We start from the raw sequence: 21,131 nt of genomic DNA on the forward strand, positions 1-21,131 counted from the left end.
ATGCGCCGATGAAAGTTCTCAGTCCAAAACATCAACAGTTTGTTCCCCTTCATAGACACAGCTTGATAACTGAGTGCCTCCAGTATTTTATGTGTTTCTCAGGTCCACATGTATCAACGCAGAGTCACTATGCCATCTTCACTTGAGACACTAACTGTAAAGGTAATTGTTACTTGAAGGTTGGTGGTTCAACTAAAACTGTGTCACACGGCTTGTAATTGCAACATTGTGATATCATGCCAGCCACTTGAGTTAGGATCTTATACAGAACTCTGTGGGCTGTACCCAGCGAGACAGACAGTGATGATCTTCAACTGTTTCTGGACAATCATCAGCTTGGTGTAAGACACACATTCTTCCTCCACTGTAAGGAAAATGTTTCCATTTCTACTGTAAGGAAAATGTCTTCAGGTGATTGCTCAACTGGTTCTTTCCAAAATCTCGGGCTGCGTCGGAGCATGGCAGCTAATGTAATGTTTTACAGTGGGGTTCAGTTCCTGCGGCTGTCTTCAGTGAGCTTGTGCGCCCTTTCTGGGACGGCGTGCATGTGTTTCTTCTGGATGCTCCACTTCCCTTCCACGTTACAAAGGCGTGCGGGTTTATAAGCATTGGTGAGTTGCAGACGTGCTTTGTTGGCACTGGAATCGTGGCGACACTTGTGGGCTGACCCCGGAACATCCTCCGACTGTGTTGGTTGCTGATGCAAACAATGCACTTCACTGCATTTTTTGAAGTACGTTTGATAAATAAAACCAATCTCATGTAGGATTACACGTTGGGTGATACACTGAAGCTCAGTGCAGCCACTGCATAGACTCTGTATGGTTCAGGATTCTGCTCCGCTGGACACTGAAGCCTTGGACCCATGTCACAGCCTCTTTAATGCACCACAAGTGTGTTTTTAAGGGGGAGACAGAAGTGTTGTTGACACATTGTGTGAGAATGTGCTGAGTTTATGGTACAATAAATATAGAGAAAGTCAATGATTCTTACAGTTATACACCTCCAAAACAGGCTCTTCACACATTATGTTCATGCCAACAATTTTGTCCATCGATAGTAATCTTATTTACCTGTATTAGGTCAATATCATTTCATGTTTTGCCAAATATCCCCTTTAAAACTTATTCTACACAATCTAAAGCTATTCCTTCTTGCGTTTCATGCCCCTACCATGGGAAAACAATTTTGACCATCTACCCTTTCTCTTCTCAGGTCACCCCTGAGCCTCCTTTGTACCAAGGAAAACAAGCCCAGTCTATCGAATCTCTCCCTGTGTCTAAAGTCCAGGCAACATCCCGGTGAATTTCTTCTGCACCCTCTCCACCATGCTATAGTGTGTTCATCAGAACCGCACGCAGTGTTCAAAGTGCGATATAACCAATGGTTTGTAAAGTTGCAACATCATGTCCCAACATTTTTATTCTAGGCCTCTATGTGAACAACAAACAAGCCTTATACCTTCATACACAAAATGCTGGTGGAACACAGCAGGCCAGGCAGCATCTATAAGGAGAAGCACTGTTGACGTTTCTGGCCGAGACCCTTCGTCAGGACAGCAGCCATAATGGAAGAACGGCAGTTGCCCGTGCTGCAAGTCTCCCCTCTCCATGCCACTGATGTTGTCCAAGGGAAGGGCACTAGGCTGATTCAGCTTGGCACCGGTGTCGTCACAGAGCAATGTGTGGTTAAGTGCCTTGCTCAAGGACACAACACGCTGCCTCAGCTAAGGCTCAAACTAGTGACCTTCAGATCACTAGACCGACACCTTATCCACTTGGGCACATGCCACACAGAAGATTACAGAAAGTTGTCAGAATAATAATATTGAAGTAGTAGGCGATCTTACTAATCCTAATGCTGACTAGTACTGCTACAGTGCTAAGTAATTAAATGGGGGGCTGGATTAGTCAAATGCATCCTGGAAAGTTTTCTCAAGCAGTATGTAGGTTGCCTTGCGTGAGAGCGACAACACTCAATCTGCTCTTCGAAAATGAGACTGCGCATATCAGTGGGGGAGCTCTTTAGGAAAAATTACCATAATTCTATTAGTTTTAAATAGTTAACTAATGTGGTAGGACAAGTCCACAAGTTAAATTCCTGAATTGGAGCAAAGCTCATTTTGATGACATTCGAATGGACCTTACAAAGTTTGATTGGGAGAGGCTTTAGCAGGTAAAGTGATACCTGACAAGTGGCAGATGTTTAAAAGTGAGATAGGGAGTGTATAGGGTGAACATATTCATATTAGAGCGAAAGGGAAGGCCGACAGGATTGGAGAACCTTAACCGATGAGAGATATTGAGGCTTGGTCAAGAAAAGGAAGGAGACATATATGTCATATAGGTTGCTGGGATGAGGTAAACCCCATGAGTATAAAGGATGGAGGAGTACACTTGAAAAGAAAATCAGGAAGACAAAAAGAGGACATGAGCTTTCTTTGATAGTTATGGAGAATCACAAGAAATTCTATATAAGGGCAAAAGGGTCACTATGGAGGGAATAGATCCCCTTGAGGATCAGCATGGCTTTCAATGTGTGGAGCCACAGAAGATGGGTATGGACTTAATTGAATATTTATCATTTGTATTTACTACGGAGAACCTCATGGATCCTCAGGGAAAGGAAATGTCCTGAAAGAGATCCACGTTACAAAAGAGAATGTGTTGGCATTCTTGATCTACATAAAGGTGGATAAGTCACAAGGGCCTGACTAAATGTATCTTTGAACCATGAGGAAAGCACAGGGAGAAATTGGTGGCATCCTGGCAGAAGGCAAGGTACCAGAAGACTGGAAAGTGGCTAACGTTGTGCCTCTATTTAAGAAAGACAACAAAGACAAAGCAAGAAACCACAGGTCAGTGAGCCTAATATCAGCCTCCAGTAACTCATCTCAACAAGGATGAGCTAGATACTGGAGGAGATTCTGAGAGACAGGTTTTATTTGCATTTTGAAAGATAGAGACTGACTAAAGTACAGTATGAGAGAAATTGTATCTCATGAATTTGACTGAGATTTTGAAGAGGTTATCAAGAGGATATAATGAGGGCAGGGTGGTAGCTTTTGCCTATATAGACTTTAACAAGACTGGTCTGGAAGGTGAAATCACATGGGATCCGGTGTGAACTAGCCAAAAGAATACAACATTGGTTTAGTGGAATGAGTCAGAAGATGGTAGTGAATGACCACAGATGGATTGAGTTCCTTTCATATGGGCTGCTACATTGTGTGTGACGTGAACTTTGAGTGATGTTGAAATGGAGAATTTTCCACCACATATCTGACTTGACCCTTGTTAGTGGTGGCCAAGCTGGGAGTTAGCAGTTAAGTTGCATGCATAGGATTCCCAGCCTTACAACTGCTACTTTAGCAACATTGTGAATATAGCTACTCCAATTCAGTTTCTGGTTACATCCAGAATGTTGATAGTGGGGGATTCAGTGACAGCAACAATATTGATTGTCAGGGCTGTTAGATGGTTTTTCTTTTGTTTGATACTGCCATTGTTTGTGGAAATATGAATTGCTTGCTACCCATCAGACTAGGCTTGGATTTTGCCTGGAGCTTGCTGCAATTCTGGTGGACTGCCTCATTATCTGAGGAGTCTTCAATCCTCTGATCACCGTGCAATCATCAGTGAACGTTCCTACTTCTGACCTTAGAAATGAAGGAATGTTGTCAATGAAGAAGCTGAAGATGTTTGGATCCAAGACACTATCCTGAGGAACTCCTCCTCCAGAGATGCCCCATAGGTGAGATGATTGACCTCCAACCACCACAACCATCTTCCTCCGTGCTAGTTATGATTCCAACCAGTGGAGGGGATTCCCTCACCAATTCCTAATGAGTCCATTTTTGCCAGGGCTCTTTGATGCCAGACTTGAATAAATGCTGTCTGGATGTGCTGAGTAGATACTCCCATTTTTTGATTTCTTTTTCAGTATTGTTTATAATCCTTCTTTGTTAAAGCTTACAAATTTTTGGGATGCGGACATCATTGGCAATGTAAACTTTATTGTCCTTTCCTAAATGACACTGAAAAGAGGAGGCAGTTAAGAGGCAACCGTATTAATGGTTTTGGAGTCACTAGGCTGGACCAAGTAAGGATAGCAGATTGACTTCACTGAAGGACAGCAGTTTTTACAACAATCCCCAGCAGCATGGCACGATAGCCAAAGTTCAGAAGATCAGGGTTCAATTCCTGCTACTGTCGGTAAGGAGTTTGTATATTCTCCCCATGACAACTTGGATTTCCTTTAAGTGCTCCAGTTTCCTCCCTCATTCCAAAGACATATAAGTTAGTAAGGGTTAGTAAGTTGTGGGCATGCGATGCTGGCACCAGAAACATGGTTACATCTACAGGCTCCCCCCAGCACATCCTCACACCGGTCATTGACGCAAACAATGCATTTCACTGGACATTTTGATGTTTTGATTTACATGTGACAAGTTAATCATTTAGTTACTGAAACCAGACTGTGTGCAGATTCTACATTGCTCTTCATTGAAACTGTAAATATACTCAAGTATAACCTCAATGGTAATGAAGAACTTTTGAGACAACTTCAGATATGGAAGGTGCTGATAAATGTACCCTTACCCTCTTTTGCTCCTAGTCCTGTTGTTGAGGAGTATTCATTTCTAAGCTTGCTAAAACCCAGCACGGTTGTTTTTATTGCTGCACCAAACCAATATACCTCATCGTCTAATAAATCTTCAATCACAGCATACTTCCAATATTCCAAATTTCCCTAAGTAAAGACTTTAACTGACAATACAGAACCATAAAGAGGCCTCTCAATGTATAAACTTTCCATGGAAAATTACTGGATTCCCAAATATCTGAAAAGAATGGTAAACAATTAATTTATTCATGCAGAAGTATAGATTTTTAGATTTTGAAAATGAAAACCATGAGCATGACTACCAGCTGACTTATAAAACTCGTGGATTCTGCCAGGATTTCAATAGCCTGAAGCACTGTTTGAACACAGGGACAAGCTTGCTATCTTCCTTCATAGTTGAGGGGTTTTTTTTATAAAAGGTCTCAACTACTTTTGTCTGTTTTTTACTGCTAGATATGGAGATTTGAGCTGGAAATTAAATGAAAGTGCAGAATGATTTTTATTAAATTCAATAAAAATCAGCCACTTTAGTACAGATGATAGTGAAACAAAAGTAAAGGTTTCTTTCAAAACAATACAGCACACTGTGAGCCCTTTGGCTCATGATGTTTTACCATCATATGTAAACTGATTCCACAATCAATCTAGCCCTTCTCTGCTGCACAGCCCATAGCCCTTTATCTCCATCGAAATTTAATTTGTTAGAAAAAAAACCTTGTGATGCAAAGTGAATGTGGTAATTCCTTTTTAAATATAGGTCCAATTTCTTTTGGCATGTATGATGGGGAGTGTTTTAACTTTTAAACATAATCTATTCCCAGTGTAAACTGCAGGAAGTAATACACCATCTTTATAAAACAATGCCAGAAGGCTCAATAACAGGATTTGCCGTGCTCTTTTACAGATAATTTTGAGGGGGAAAAATGATATAGCCGAATGCTATATCTGTGCCTGGTTTGCCAATACAAGCTTCTCAATCTGGGAATGAATCCTGTACATAGATACTCAATGTGCCCTTCAAGTACACAGTCTCTTTTAGTACTTGGCTTTACTCGCTGAAAATACACATTTACAAAGATAAGTAGAATGGATGTGAAGTTTTGACTGCATGTTCACCTAGTCCTGTACAGAATGTAGAACAGAACAGCACAGCACAACATAGGTCCTTTGGCTCACAATGCATCTGCTGACCTTTTAACCAACTCCAGGGTGAATCTAACCCTTCCTACATTACCTTTCACTTTTCTACCATCCATGTGCCTATCAAAGAGTCTCTTAAGTGTCCCTAAAGTAGCTGATTCTGTTGTCACTCCAAGCACTCAATGTGAAAAAAAAACTACTTCTGACATCCCCCCTATACTTTCTTCCAATCACCTTAAAATTGTGCCCCTCATACTAGTCACTTCCATTTTGGGAAATGGTTGTTGGTTGTCCACTCGACATATGTCTTTTACCATCTTGTACACCTCTATCAAGTCACCTCTCAACCTCCTTCTCTCCAAAGAGAAAAGCCCCAGCTCATTAAACTTATCCTCATAAATCATGCTTTCTAATCCGGGCACCATAATGCTAAATCTCCTCTGTATATTTCACACTGGTTTTTGTCCATCAGTACATTTTGAAATTGTAACTGCAGCTGATCATTCCTGCAACAGGCCTCTGGAATTGGCAACCGTGAGGTCTCAGTGTCTACAGATGAGAATGTGTCATAAATATTTTTTGTGTCTCAGAATCAGTGGGGCATACACTTCTTACTTTTAAAAAGTTCACTTTAAATGGGATGCGACTGATGTCTATATTGCCATCAAACAGACATTGCTGTAAAAGATGGCAACATATTAAGACAGCTCCCCTGACTCTTTGCAGACTTTAAGCTTAATTTTAAAAGCTATGAACTTGTTTGCCATTTCAAACATTGCAAACTCTTCCTTTAATCGAAAGACTGACATGACTGAAGTGGTCAAATTTATCTGCTGGACACAGAAACTTGGTGAGCCCTATTAAATCTTCAACACATCATAGCCAAGTTTATTATCACTGACCTGTTATAACGCTTGTTGTTTTGTGGCAGCAGTACCATGCAAGACATAAAAAATACCACAAGTTAGAGTAAAAAAACAAAAGAAGAATAACAAGGAGTGTTTACAGGTTCAGAAATCTAATGCCAGAGAGAAAGAAGCTGTTCCTAAAACACTGAGCATGGGTCTTCAACTATGTTCCCTCTAAGCTGTCTGCGTGTGTGCGCACACACGTTTTCAACCAGCGCACAAAGGAAATTAATGTGTGCATAAAAGGTTAGTTACCAAAAATAATGTAGTAATTAATAATTATACTTATTGATCATAATCTTTTAGCTAAATGTTTCTGTTGACTAGTTAGTCGGTTTTTCAAATACCACAATGCACATCACTAATTTATGTCACCCCATCATTCCTGTTCTGGTTTGTACCGCTGCATCATGGCGGCAGCCATCTTTGGCAGACAGCTTTCCTATCGTAAAGTTTACAGAGATCTGTTTCAATCCTGTAGATAGCTTACTAAGTTTTTATTGAAAAAAATATTGATTCACTATGTCAAATTCAAGAGCGGTGTGAAATGCAAAAGAATTGCAAATTTGTTTAAAGTTGAATGGCTTAACAAAATAGTAGAAACTGCTACACCGAAAATGACACAGTATATCCGCTGTTGACTTTTATAAATAGTCTTTGTGTTCATCTAGAAGAAAGGTTTCCTGAAGATGAGATACAAAAATGGTCAGCTTTTGATTTCTCTGCAACTGCAGATTGTGACTTCACAATTGGAGATGTACAAGTTAATGCCTTATGTCTAAAATATCATGATTTTTAGATGAAAATACTGTAATAGTTAGACAGTTTAATGATTTCAAATTTTCTGTGCAAAAAAAATTAAATCCAAACTGATTTCAAACTTTGCTCAAATGCTGACATTTGAATTACAAACTGAACAGTTTTGTGACCTTGCACAATTGATGGACATTGGGGGAACCTTTCTTGCATCTAGTGCAGACTGTGAACAAAGTTTTAGCCTAATGAATCAACTCAAAATCAAGCTGAGAAACTGTTTAGGTTAATGTTATTTGGATATGTTAATAAGAATCAAAAACTATCAATTGGATGGAAGTTCTATTAGTCTAGATAGAATTTTCAAAGAATGGGTAAATGCCAAAGACAGGAGAGGGAAAAAAATAATTGAGTGACTTAAATATGTATGCTATTTTTTGTTATTCTGTGCAGCTTTGTGTCAAATAGTTTGTAAACCTACATAAACTATGCCATGTGTGCATTCAGTGCGCACATACTTTTGTCACAGGAAAAAAGAATTGCACAACATAAGATTTTTGTACACACTGACTACTAAAAGTTAGAGGGAACATTGATCTTCAAGCTCCTGTATCTCCTCTCTGATGTAGTAATAAAGGTCATGTCCTTATTGATGGAAGACTCGTTCTTGAGGCATTGCTTTTTGAAGATGTCCTCAACAGTGGGGAGGCATGTGCCCATGATGGAGCTGGCTGAGCCCACAACCCACTGCAGCCTCAGATCCTGTGCACTGGAAACTCCATACCAGACGGTGATGCAATCAGTCAGAACCCTCTCCACGAAACATCTGTGAAGGTTTGCTAGAGTATTTGGTGACATATTAAAACTCTTCAAAGTCCTAATGAGGTGTAGCTGCTGGTATGCCTTCTCTTGGATTAGTCGATCCACACAGACTGCGGTGGTATCCTGATGAGACGGTTAAGAATACAATTGCAGAGGGAAGCTCGGAGGCATTTGAAAGCATTTGAGAGGGAGCTTTGAAAGCATTTTACCAGTGCAGAAAAGCTCCGTCCAGGTCACATTAGAGCAACAATGCTGCAAGAACTAAGGGTACTTATTTCTGAAAGTTTCAATTTTAATCAGTCATGCAAATATGGCTAGGCTCTGCGGATGATTCATTGGCTGTCAATCCCTCTTCATGAATAAAAAACAATGTGTTGTTTGAATACGTGTTGTAACTTCATCACTTTGGCCAATGAACCTAAACATCTGTCTATCATCATCCGTGCACGTTCTAGTGAAGTCATTCCACAGGACTCTGTGCCCTTTGAAGAACCCTTGAAAAAATCCTCAGTGGTAGCCTGGCCCAGAAGGTTAGGACATACGGGTCCAAAGTGTATTGGCCAAAACTGCATCCAAAATTGGTTTGTTGACTGTATGCAGATGGAAATAGAGGAGGGATGTTTTCTAACTGGTCTGTAACCAGTGTTGTACCACAAAATCCTCTATTCTCTGTCATATATAGAAATGACTTGAAGAGTCCTCTTGTATGATAAGGTGGGCAATGGGCTTCACATTGTACTTCATTATGTTCTTGCACTTTATTGGTTCCCTGCACTGCACTTTTTCAGTAGATTTTACACTTTAATCTGCATAAACAGTAAGCAAGACCAGCTTTACACTTGTGTCAATAATAAACCAATACCACTGAGAATGTAGGTGGACTGATAAGTAAGTTTGTTGAAAACACAAAGCATGATGGAATAGTAGATAGCAAAGAAGGTTGTAAAAAGATAGAGGGACATAGATAAGTTGCAGATTGAATTTAATTCAAACAAGTGTGAGATAATGCACCTCAGAATGTCAAATACTAACAAGGCACATACATTTAAACTGAAGGAATATCAGGAGTATTGATATACTGAGGAACCTTGGAGCCAATTGCTCCCTAAAAATATCACTGGTGGATAGGGTAGTGAAGAGGTAGGAGACTGGATTAGTTGGGTTTATTTCCAATAGAACAAAGGAGTCTGATATGTGAACTTTTCAAAGTTATAGGTTAGATATTCCGAGACATTTTCGTAGGGTGAAGGATTCTAAAACTCGAGGGCACTGGTTTAAAGTGAAAGGAGAGATACTCAAAGGTAATCTGAAAAGTTGAGGAATGGTGAAGGGGTGGGGGGGGGTATTATCAGAAGTTCGAGAAATCAATGTTCATGCCATCAGGCCACACTCAGGTTGGAGGAGCAACGCCTTATATTCTGTTTGGTTAGTCTCCAACCCGATGGCATGAACATCGATTTCTTGAACTTCCGGTAATGCCCAGCAACCCCCCCATCATTACCCATCACCTTTTCTCTCTCTCACCTTATCTCCTTGCCAGCCCATCGCCTCCCTCTGATGCTCCTCCCCCTTCCCTTTCCTCCATGGCCTTCTGTCCTGTCCTATTATCTCCCTTCTCCAGTCTTGTTTCTTTTCCACCAATCAACTTTCCAGATCTTAACTTCAGCCCTCCCAGTTTCATCTATCACCTGTGTTTCTCCCTCCCCTCCTCTCACCTTCTAAATCTGACTCCTCATCTTCTTTTCTCCAGGCCTGCTGATGGGTCTCGGCCCGAAACATTGACTGTACTCTTTTCCACAGACGCTTTATAATTTTTACCAGTTCAAAGATTCAAAATTAGTGTCTACTGTCACCATTCTGGCCAGAAATATTAGTTCAGAGATGTGATAAAGAAACAGCAAGGTTTCTGCTAAGTGTTAATTAACTTTAAGCATGAACATGAATTGCAATTTTCCACATTCCACTGGGACAAAGCCATCTTTCTATTCCCATGAGGTTAGGAGAGGAAGTCATGTAGCGTGCTTTTCAAAATAAGTTTTCGAAAAAAAATATAAAATTTTCCACTGGCTCTAGAAGTTTTGGATCAACCAGGACCTATGAAATTGGTTTTGACAGTTACTGCAGGCAATGAGTGGGCATTATGTATCTTCTTTGAGGGCTAAAAACAATCTTTGTTTCAGAAACAGCTTCTTCCCCTTGCCACTGGATTTCAAATAGTCTATAAACACTACCTCATGATTCATTTGTTCTGTTGCACTATTTATTTAGTTTGTAATTTGCCATAATTTTATATCTTTTCAGTGTACTGCTGCTGCAGACACCCAAATTTCATGTGCGAAAGTAAATCTGATTCTGATTCAGAGTATAATGTTAAAAGGTTTAAAACAGAGTGCCATAGCTTTGAACAATCCTCTACAGCAAGAACCGGAAACTGAAAAGGGAGGCAGCAATTTGGAGACAAAAATCATAAATGCTCTATCTTCAATGTTTTTTTATATATCAACTGAGTTACACTCAAGACCAGACATTCTCATAAAACGATGAAGTGGAAAGGTTGAGAGAGGTGGACAAGTACAGCTGTATCTTACTGCACAAGTAGAGGATAAACTCCCATTTAGAAATATCGACAAGGAACAATATTTATATATAGAATCTTGAGGACAATGGAGGTGGTGTACATGACAGTTTGTTGAACTGTTAGTATGAACAGAGCTTTAAAGAGGCAATGACATTTCAACCCCATAGTTGAATCAAAACCCTCTGAGGCACTCCATTGGTCATGGTCATTCATGGAAGTTGCATCCTAGCTACCTACATGACTTGCAAGCCAGTACACAAGCCAGGGCAATACAACATGGAGAGCAAGCTGTTGCCAATGCAACAGGCTCCCCTTCTCCAAAGGAACAGCAGATATTGACACAACTTGGAACCAGTGGCATCGCAGGAGTTGCCAGTCAGCATTGAACTCAATATAGGACTGCCTTAGAGACTCCAGTTCTGGTTTTTTATCGGAGCTTACTCCCAAAGTCTTCCCCATGAGCTGGTGTAGCCACAAGGCACCGGAGGTCTGAGATCAGAGCTTTCCTTCTCCTAGATTAGCTGCCAACCATGGTTGACGAGCCCTATCTGCCCGGAGTGACTGGTTTTAAGGCATCAGTAACTTGCCTTTGTCCCTTCTCCTGTTAGTGGAAACTGTACGGCCGAGCTTAATAGCTCAGCCACACGTGAAAGCCAGGGGCTGGACTTGGTCGTCAAAGGCTGTTTCAGACCACGCCATTGGGAACATTTAATAAGTAGTGGGAGCTTATCCCCACTACAACTTCTCTCACCCTTAAGGAACTAATAAAAAAACCCACTTTGCCTGATAATCTTTGTATTTGGTTAGGAGTGATTCATATTTGAGTTTAACAGTAACTAGACAAAATGCATTCCTGAATATAGGCTCCATTCCACATACCATTTGAATGGCTCACTCTACCTACATGTCGAATTTCCCTGGGAGTAATCAGAAAATACAACATGCTTAGCGTTTGTTTGCAAAGTGTTCATTGGATGAAAATGGATATAATTCACTAGATAAACAAAGCCCACCCTTTAGGAGCACACAAAACAAATTCTTGATAATAGATTAGGTACATTTATGCAGAGGCGTGAGTCACTAAAGTTTGACATCCAGAGTGGTGCTGGATATGTGAACCTGTAATATATCAAGTTTTTTGCTTTCTTATTCCCTCTCTTTCTCTGTCCATGTGCACTTTCACCAATAGTCTCTTTTATGAGATACGCTGCATTGAAAAGCTCCTCACTGACCTAAAGAAAGGTAGTAAAACCGTGATCCAACTATTTCCCTGTGTCACCGGCAATGCTTTGTCCTGCTGCTCATACAGTATTCTTCTTTCAGCCATATTTCGTTCTGAAATCTTCCAATCTGCCATTTTATTTTATGCTAAATTGCCAAGTGCTCACTGTCCCAACAATTTTAGAAACTTGAACAGTTTCCTGAAGTGAAATGAGAAAATCAGAATCAGGTTTAATTTCACCCTTTAACTTAGTGGCAGCAGTGCAAAGCAATATATGATAAAATTAATAAAAATAATTGAATTACATTGTGTGTGTGTGTGTGTGTGTGTGTGTGTGTGTGTGTGTGTGTGTGTGTATATATATATGTAAAACAGAAAAATTTAAAATAGTGCAAAAACAGAAATAAAGTAAGTGTCCATTTAGAAATCGGAAGGCAGAGGAGAAGAAACTGTTCTTGAATCACTGAGTGTGTGCCTTTAGGCTTCTGTACCTCCTTTCTGACAGTAACAATGAGAAGAGGGCATGTCCTAAGTAATGAGGGTCCTTAATAATGGACACTGCCTTCTGAAGCACCACTCCTCAAAGATGTCTAGGATACTACAAAGGCTAGTACCCATGATGGAGCTGACTGATTTTACAACTTTCAGTAGCTTCTTTCAATCCTGTGCAATAGACCCTCCCCACCCCCTTACTAGACAGTGACGCAGCCTGTGAGAATGCTTTCTACAATACATCTGCAGAAGTTTTCACGTGTTTCAGGAGACAAACCAAATCCCCTCAAACTTCTAATGAAACAGGGGCAAATAACACAGCAGTTTGTCACAACCGTCTGCTACAGTAATATGGCCTCCTTAGCTATCTGCAACAAAGAATGCTACAGATTTGCCACCCTCTGGCTAAAGAAATTCCTCTTCATCTCTATTCTGAGGCTGTGCCCTCTGGTCCTAGACTCTCCCATTACAGGAAACATCCTCTCCACACCCACTCTGTCTAGGCCTTTCAACATTCGATAGCTTTCAATGAGATCCCCCCTAATTCTCTGAGCTGTAGTGAGTACAGACCCAGAACCATCAAATGCTTCTCGTACAATAACCTTTTCATTCCTAGGATCATTTTTGTAAAGCTCCTCCCAACACATCCCTTCTTAGATAAGGAACACAAACACTCATGGTACTCCAAATACTCCAAAAGATAACAACACTAATTTCCCATTTCTTTAGTTTCCATTGTTTAATCCACAGTAAAAACTAAAGTGGCACTTTTATTAAAAATCTCTCCTATTTCTTTTGGTTCCACACAAATGGTGACTATAGTCACCACTGCCATAATATTTCAATAGGTTTCAATATGTATAACGTCAGAGAAATGTATACAATATACATCCTGAAATTCCTTTTCTTCACAAACATCCATGAAAACAGAGGAGTGATCAAAAGAATGAATGACAGTTAAAAGTTAGAACCCCAAAGCCCCCCCCAACTTCCCCCTCCCACGCATAAGCAGCAGCAAAGCAACAACCCCCCCACCAGCAAAAAGCAACAGCACCCCTCCCCACCAAGTACTCAAGCGTGCAGCAAATCATCAATAAAGACACAGACTCACAGTACCCCAAAGACTACTCATTCACCTGGTAATTCAACATACCACAGGCTCTCTCTCTCCCTAATAACAGATAAATTTACAAATATATAGAAATGTTAGCATGAAACAGTTTGTATTCCCTCTAATCTGTGAGCCAGAAGTCCAGCGAAACAGTCAGGCCTGGAAAGCAGCGTGTACCTGAAAAGTCCAGGGTTGTCAAAGTTGTAATTCCTAGACAGCCACTTCAGCCGGAAATTCTACAATTGGCATATAGCAAGATTGAGCACACACACAGAGGGTGAAGGTGGGTGGACTGAATTCATTTGATTTCTCATGGTGGCTGGAAATACACCTGAATATTGTTCAGGAATCCCCATGTGGATCACAGGAAATTGTTGTGATACTGGAGAAGTACAATGCACAGCTGAGCAGAATTACCTCTCACTCTGACAATAGAAGTCACTGGCTTTGTAATACGCCATGAATGATTAGAGAACAGGGAGAGCTCCAGTTGTATAGGCATATTTGGAACATATCTCCTCAATACTTTAAACAATACCATTGAGAATTGTGTACCTATGTACTCAAGGATTAACGACCAGTTGCAACTCACTTGGAAATTGTGAAGGAACGACTCTAAATTCCTTTGCTAATAATCCAGGGTTGATCACAGATCATAAAGAAAATAAAGTAAATAATAAATAAAGGAACAAAGATTACAGGCCTGCCACAGCCTCTTGCCACAGGGAATTACATCACATGCTAAGTTGTTTCAACTGGGAGAGAACAGCATTTCTTGAGAAGTTCATAAGGCGCAAACACAACTCTTTAACATGAACCAAAACCATCGCTGGCAGCACACAAATTAAATCAAATGAACTTTTACTCTGTATTCTGCACACTTGTGAGTTGAGTTTTATTGTCCTCAGTAAATGTTGTTGGAATTCATTATTAAAACTGATGTGATATATTTCACCTGAGCCAGATCCATAATTCTAAGGTTTTGAATACTGCCCATTTAGCTTAAGGTTATAGGAAAATGTTGATATAATTAATCCAACATCTCTCTGAGGTTTAAAAATCAAAAACATGAAGAAAGGAAAACTTTGCATTTGTGCTATACATTATCTGGCCTCAGAATTTCCCATTGTCTTTCTCAGCCAATAATGTGTATTGAAACAGTAATCATTACAGTATGGATGTGTAATAAAATTATGCATATAAAACAACCAAAATATCAATGGCTAAGTGTTCACTAACTTTTAATGGCATTGATAAATGTTAAAAATTGCCTTGAGCACTGGTATAAATCTCCTCTCAACTTTGGAAAGTCTGTGAAATTAATACATTCACTTCAGATGATAGATGTGCTTCATTTAATATTTCATGCAAGACAACCTCGTGGCATTGCTAAGTATGGTTAATTAAAATTTTATGCTCTTATTTCTGGGGTGGGCTAACATCTGGATATTTAGACCACGTAATATGATTGTATATACTTAAAGCAAAGGTTGATATGTTCCTGATTATTTAGGCGGTCAAATGTAGCGGGGAGAAGGCAGGGGAATGTGGTTGAGAGGGAAAATAAATCACCCACGATTGAAGGCTGGAGCAGAATCAATGGTCTGAATGGCATAAATCTGCTCTTATGACTTATAGGCTTATCACTAACATGAGACTGACATCTACAGCATGTAGTCCTGATATGCTTAATATGTTTAAACTAACCTAAACAGGTACTTGTGCATCTATTGTAAGTTCTTCCTTTAAAAAGTTAATTGGAATGAGTGACCTTTATTATTGAAGCTTAATGCAAATTCTGGCAAATTTAAAACTCTTTTAGATATGCTTATATCTTTCAATTGCTTCATCTTTTCTTTTGCTCCCAATAGACACCATAAACAGTACAACTCTAGCTCCACCTGTGTAAATGCTCCTCTGAATTTGCTCTCTGATACATATAGTCAAAGAGATACAGTCGAGAAACAGGCACTTCAGTCTACTGAGTCCACGCCCCACCACCTCCCATTCACACATTCTCATCAGTTTTCCCGAACATTACCAGCCACTCATACATTCGGGCCAAGTTACAGAGGCCATTTGATCTACTAACCTGGGATGCAGGAAGAAACTGAAGCACTGGAGTAAGCACACACAGTCACAGGGAGAATGTGCAAACTCCACACTGCTAACAGCCAAGGCCAGGATTGAACCCCAGTTGCCCATGCTATGAGGCTCCAAGTCAGCCAGTAGCATCTTTGGCCTTGATGGCATCTACCCATTGTATAATTGTTGGCAGTCACATACTTATGTCCCTGCTGCCCACAGCCTGCAGTCGCCTACCTTGATTTTATATCATCAATACAGTCCGCTGGGTGAACTCAGTGGGTCAAGCGGCATCTGGGGGAAGAACAGGAGGTGCTGAAACCTTGCATCTGGACTCTTTACATATTCCTATATCCTCTTTCTACATTTCTTCCTAAAATAAACCCATCGTTACATTTTCCCTCCGGCTGAATATTCTGAGCATAGTGCTTATTTATTCCCCATTAAAATGTTGTTGGTTCTGCGTTTTCTTACTTAATATGCTGAAATTAAACTGACAGCCAGCAATTAATGCATAATGGAAAGTGATTGGATTGGACGATTGCCACTTGGAGCATAAGATATAATAACTATTGACATTATCAAATTAAATTTCAGTCCCAGTAAGATAAATAAATATTTATATCTAATTTCTGAAAATTAGGAGAACACAAAATAAGTTTCTGAATGCATTGATTGTGCTTTGGACAGAAAAGCTAAAGAAACACTTATTTTACTCATTTTCCACACCACTTGTGCTGTTCCAATGCATATTATGGAAGATCAACAGGTTAGGTCATGTGTAATTCCACCTCTAAATGTTCCTCTCTTTTCTACTGGGGTTCCACAGTACAAACACTTCCCAAATACTTCAGCACCTTTGGGATGTTCTGAACTGTACCAGAAAAAAAGCACAACTTTCTTTGTGCTTTGTTTAAACAACTGTCTGTCTGCTAAATACTAAGTGAAATTTAAATTCTTTATTATTAGGAAGTTGAGTTTAATATTAGACAGTGCATACATTGAGCTTACAATAGTAAAATCCAATCCCTATAAACTTTAGAAATACAGGGTTGACATATACCTGTTTTATTTTGTATGACACTGTATATTTTTGAATATTTAAGTTCTTGGTAATTTATTTTAAGATTTAAGTTTGCTTGTTAACTCCATGTCACATATGTAAGTTAAATAGGTAAATATTCAAAGCTTGTTTGGAGGTGTTCTGTTGTTACAGAGATTGTCTTTGATGTAATATCTATAAACTGTAACAGACCTATAACAGCCTTAAATACTCTAAAACTAGAACATCTTTCATAACTGTTGTTGCACTCCTTCAAGCAATGGAAAAAGATTTTAACTCCTTGCTAATAGCCATAGGGGCATTCAACATGGAAACAGGCCCTTTGGCCTATTTAGTCTATGCTGATCAAGATGCCCTATCCAAGCTAGTCCATTTGCCGGCATCTGTCCCATAACCTTCTAAAACTTTCCAACTCATGTACTTGCCCAATCTCTCCCTCTAATTCAGTCGCTCAAGTCCTGGCAACAACCCTTGTAAACCTTTACTGCTCCATTTCCTATATCAGGGCAACCAAAACTGAACTCAATACTCTAAGTGCAACCTTAGTAGCATCCTGTACCATCAAATGCATCATAACCTCCTAACTTTTATACTCAGTGCTCTGACTTGTGATAGTCAGTGTGCCAAAAGCCTTCTTCAGCACCCACGACTCCACTTTCAGTCAACTATGTACTTCTCTGTTCTGCAACACTCCCCAGGGCCCTGCTGTTTTCTGTGCAAGTCCTACTCGGATTTGACTTTCCAACATGTAATGCCTATATAATCCACTTTCGAATAGTAATTTTGAATTTTTAATGTAATCCACTTTGACTTGCTGGTAGATTGTATGGTAAGAATTCCCATTGGGATTATACTACAATATTCTAAACAAAGTAGTTGCAAGGTCCACATTACATTTTTCTCCCACATATATATTCATTATTCTCTATAATTTGGCCACTGTAAATTGTCCCTAGTCTGTCAGTGAGTGAGTAATGGAATCCAGTTGGATGGGGGATAGGAAATGTGGGCAGGAAATTGGTTAAAGTAAGGATAGTTTAACCATGGGCATGGGGCAAAAGTGGCCTGTTTCCAAGACGTATCTCTCCGAAAGGCATTAAAGACCCAAATTCACGAGGAGCACTTTAAAAACCGTCATTATCACTCATTTTAACATTAGGTAAATATTGAAATTTGTAATGTACCAATTGCAACTGGATCTTTGACTTCCTAACCAGAAGATCACGATCTGTGCAGATTGGAAATAACATCTCCACCTCACTGGCAATCAGCAATGGTGCACCACAGTATGTGTGCTTAGCCCACTGCTCTACTCTCTCTAGACCCATGACTGTGTGGCTATGCATAGTTCAAATGCCATCCATAAATTTGTTTATGATTCAACTATTGTTGGCAGAATTTCAGATAGTGACAAAAGAGGGTAAAGGAGCGAGATAAACCAGTTAGTTGAGTGGCATAGTAGCAACAACCTTGCACTCAATGTCAAGATCAAAGTGCAATTTGTGGACTTCAGAAAAGTAAGGGGAAGGAATACAAACCAATTCTCATCGAGGGATCAGAAATTGTAGTAAGCAATCTCAAGTTCCAGGGTATTGCTTCTCTGAGGACCTAACCTGGACGCAAAGTATTGATGCAGCTATAAAGGCGGCAAGATTGTGGCTGTATTTCATTAGGAGTTTGAGGGGATTTGGTTTGTCAACCAAAACATTCGAAAACTTTTACAAATGTACCCTGAAAAGAGTATTCTGACTGGCTGCATCACTGGTATGGGGGGATGGGGGCGGGTGGTGAATACTACACAAGATCGAAATTTGTAGAATTCGCCAGATTCATCATGGGTACTTGCCTCGGTGGTATCGCTGATAGCAGAGCCTCAGGAAGACGGCTTCCATCATTAAGGATCCCCACCACCCAGGACGTGCCCTCTTCACATCGTCACCATCGGGAAGGAGGTATACAAGCCTGAAGGCACACACTCAGTGATTCGGTGACAGCTTTCCCCCGTCTGCCATCAGATTTCTAAATGGACATTGAACCCGTGAACTACCTTACAACATTTTTATTTCTGTTTTTGCACTCCTTGTTTTAACTTGACCATTTAATACACTTATAGAGATACTTAATGTAACTCAGGTTTTTCTCTATATTTACTTGTCATAGATCTCATTGTAGAGCTGCCATAAAGTTAAACAAATTTCACGACAATACGCCAGTGATATGAAATCTGATTCTGATATCACATCAGGGAAACCATCCTCCCCTCTGGTGTTCTACTCCGTACCTCAGTAAAGCAGCCAGCGTAACCGAAGATCCCACCCACCCCAGACATTCTCATTTACCCCCCTCCCATGGGGCAGAAGATACACAACTTTTAAAACGCTTACCACCAGCTTAAGGACGGCTTATCCTCCTGTTGTAAGACTACTGCTATAAAATGGATTCTTCCTTCCTCATGACATTGCACCTAGTTGTATCCTTGAACAGCAAGTACTCTGCAACTGTTACACTTTATTCTGCACTATTAAAATTTTACTTTATGCTTCCTCAAAGTACTGTAAAATGAAGAGAATGCGGCAAGACAAGTTCATCCACTGTTCGTCGATACGTGTAACAATTAAACCAGCTTGCCAATTGGTTAGGAATACTCGGGAAGCCACGCAGTAACATAACTGTGAGCTAAAGATTCTACAGTGCATTAAGATTTTGTTTGAATTAATTCCTCGCTTATCACCGCGCACTTCAGGTTCATTTTAAAGCCAAGCACTGGTGGGGCTAGTATTTAGTGACTCCAACATCCTGTATCATTCAGACGAAGTTTAACAGTGCAGAGCCATACATTACCAACATCAGAGGCTGAACTCAATCAGGTGCGAAATCGGAGTTTCCTTTCACAATGGGATGAAGTGTACTTCGGCGCAGGAGGTCTCCGTCTATTGTCCAAGTGCGGTCCAACTCCCGGAACACTTCACCCGTACAGAACGGTCACATGTCACGGATGAATTGAGATCTTTGTCTTTCTCGATCAGCTGGTTCACCGCCTCTGCAGACGCCGGGAAAAATAATTATCACATGGGACTGAAGGAACGGTCACATGATGTTGAAAGAGCTGATTGTGGGCGCAGAGTAAATGAGTGAGCAATCGATCTTCGCAGGTTCGGGAACAGCTGCTTCTTCAGGACACACCGAATAAATTCAGAGCGACACAGAGTACAGAGACCAACTCATAACGAACACGCAGGATAACAAGCGTTATTCCACCACGTCTGTAATGTCTTTCACTTGTCAGACTTTCTGATATCCCACAGTAAATGATCAAAAACTATCCACGAACAGTTTGGAAAAAGGGAATCCATTGCTTTCCGCCTCTCCGTCATTAACTGCTCCTCGAGCCGCCAACACTCTCTTCATTCATGGGAACACGTACAAAATGCTGGAGGAACTCAGCAGGTCAAGCAGCATCAATGGAGAGGAGTAAACTGACGACATTTTGAGCGGAGACCCCTTCATCCTGAGAGTCGTGATGATGGGTCTCGGCCTGAAGCGTTCATTCTCCTCCAAAGATGGTGCCTGACCTGCTGAGTTCCTCCAGCATTTCCTGCGTGTTACTCTGGATTTCCAGCGGCTACAGAATCTGTTGTGCTCATTCGTGGGCTTTTGATGTCCTGGGACGACTCACTTCTATTAGCAGCCCATTATTAACAATAAGCTGAACCACTGTATCCCCCTGGCATAAAAGTGCCCAGTAGGGTAGGGAGTTCAGTCACCTGATTTTAATGCCACGCGGTTTGGAGACGAACCCACAAGTGATGTTACTCCCTTTCTTATTCTCCATCAGTCGGGAACTGAGCCAGACCGCCTACAACCACAGAAGCTGTCTTGAAGTCGTCTACAGGTCTGGTTGCACATCACAATCATCACGAAGGCAACCTATTTCCAAATCTGTAAGATTGCCTCATTCCAGTCCTGCCTTGACCCAAACATCGCTGAATGTCCAATTCATGCTTACACTCACTCATGGGGAACCAAGCTCCTATTTCAACAAACCTTAGATCAATCAACACACTGGTGCCTGTGATTCAGACCAGATCCTCTGAGCAAAGATATCCCTTTCAATTCATTCCACATACATAATCTCCTCCAGTCACACACATAACCTTCCAGGATCTCTTTGCTACCTCATTCTGACCTCCAGCTCATCCCAAAATTTAATCACTCCAGCACTGTGGCAGATGCATTCAGCTGGAATACAAAATTAATACCATTTTGCAACCATATCTTTATTCATTGAGGAATTTCCTAAAATTTATGAGTTTCATAACAAGGGGAGTTGT

At 40.5% G+C, this 21,131-nt stretch overlaps 1 protein-coding gene across 4 annotated transcripts in view; it reads right to left on the bottom strand.

The window, feature by feature from the left end:
• Positions 1 to 19,831, bottom strand: part of mlphb (melanophilin b) — a 117,100-nt gene extending 97,269 nt beyond the window's left edge. For 3 of the 4 annotated variants that reach the window (XM_059967056.1, XM_059967058.1, XM_059967059.1), the window contains exon 1: positions 19,642 to 19,831. The gene's annotated coding sequence lies outside the window, so the exon portion shown is untranslated. Of the gene's footprint in view, positions 1 to 15,974; positions 16,032 to 19,641 lie in introns of all 4 variants that reach the window. The other variant, XM_059967057.1, reaches the window with a different exon arrangement.
• Positions 19,832 to 21,131: the final 1,300 nt, after the last annotated feature.

This window comes from Hypanus sabinus, chromosome 4, assembly GCF_030144855.1.
Source record: "Hypanus sabinus isolate sHypSab1 chromosome 4, sHypSab1.hap1, whole genome shotgun sequence".
Lineage (NCBI taxonomy): Eukaryota > Metazoa > Chordata > Chondrichthyes > Myliobatiformes > Dasyatidae > Hypanus > Hypanus sabinus.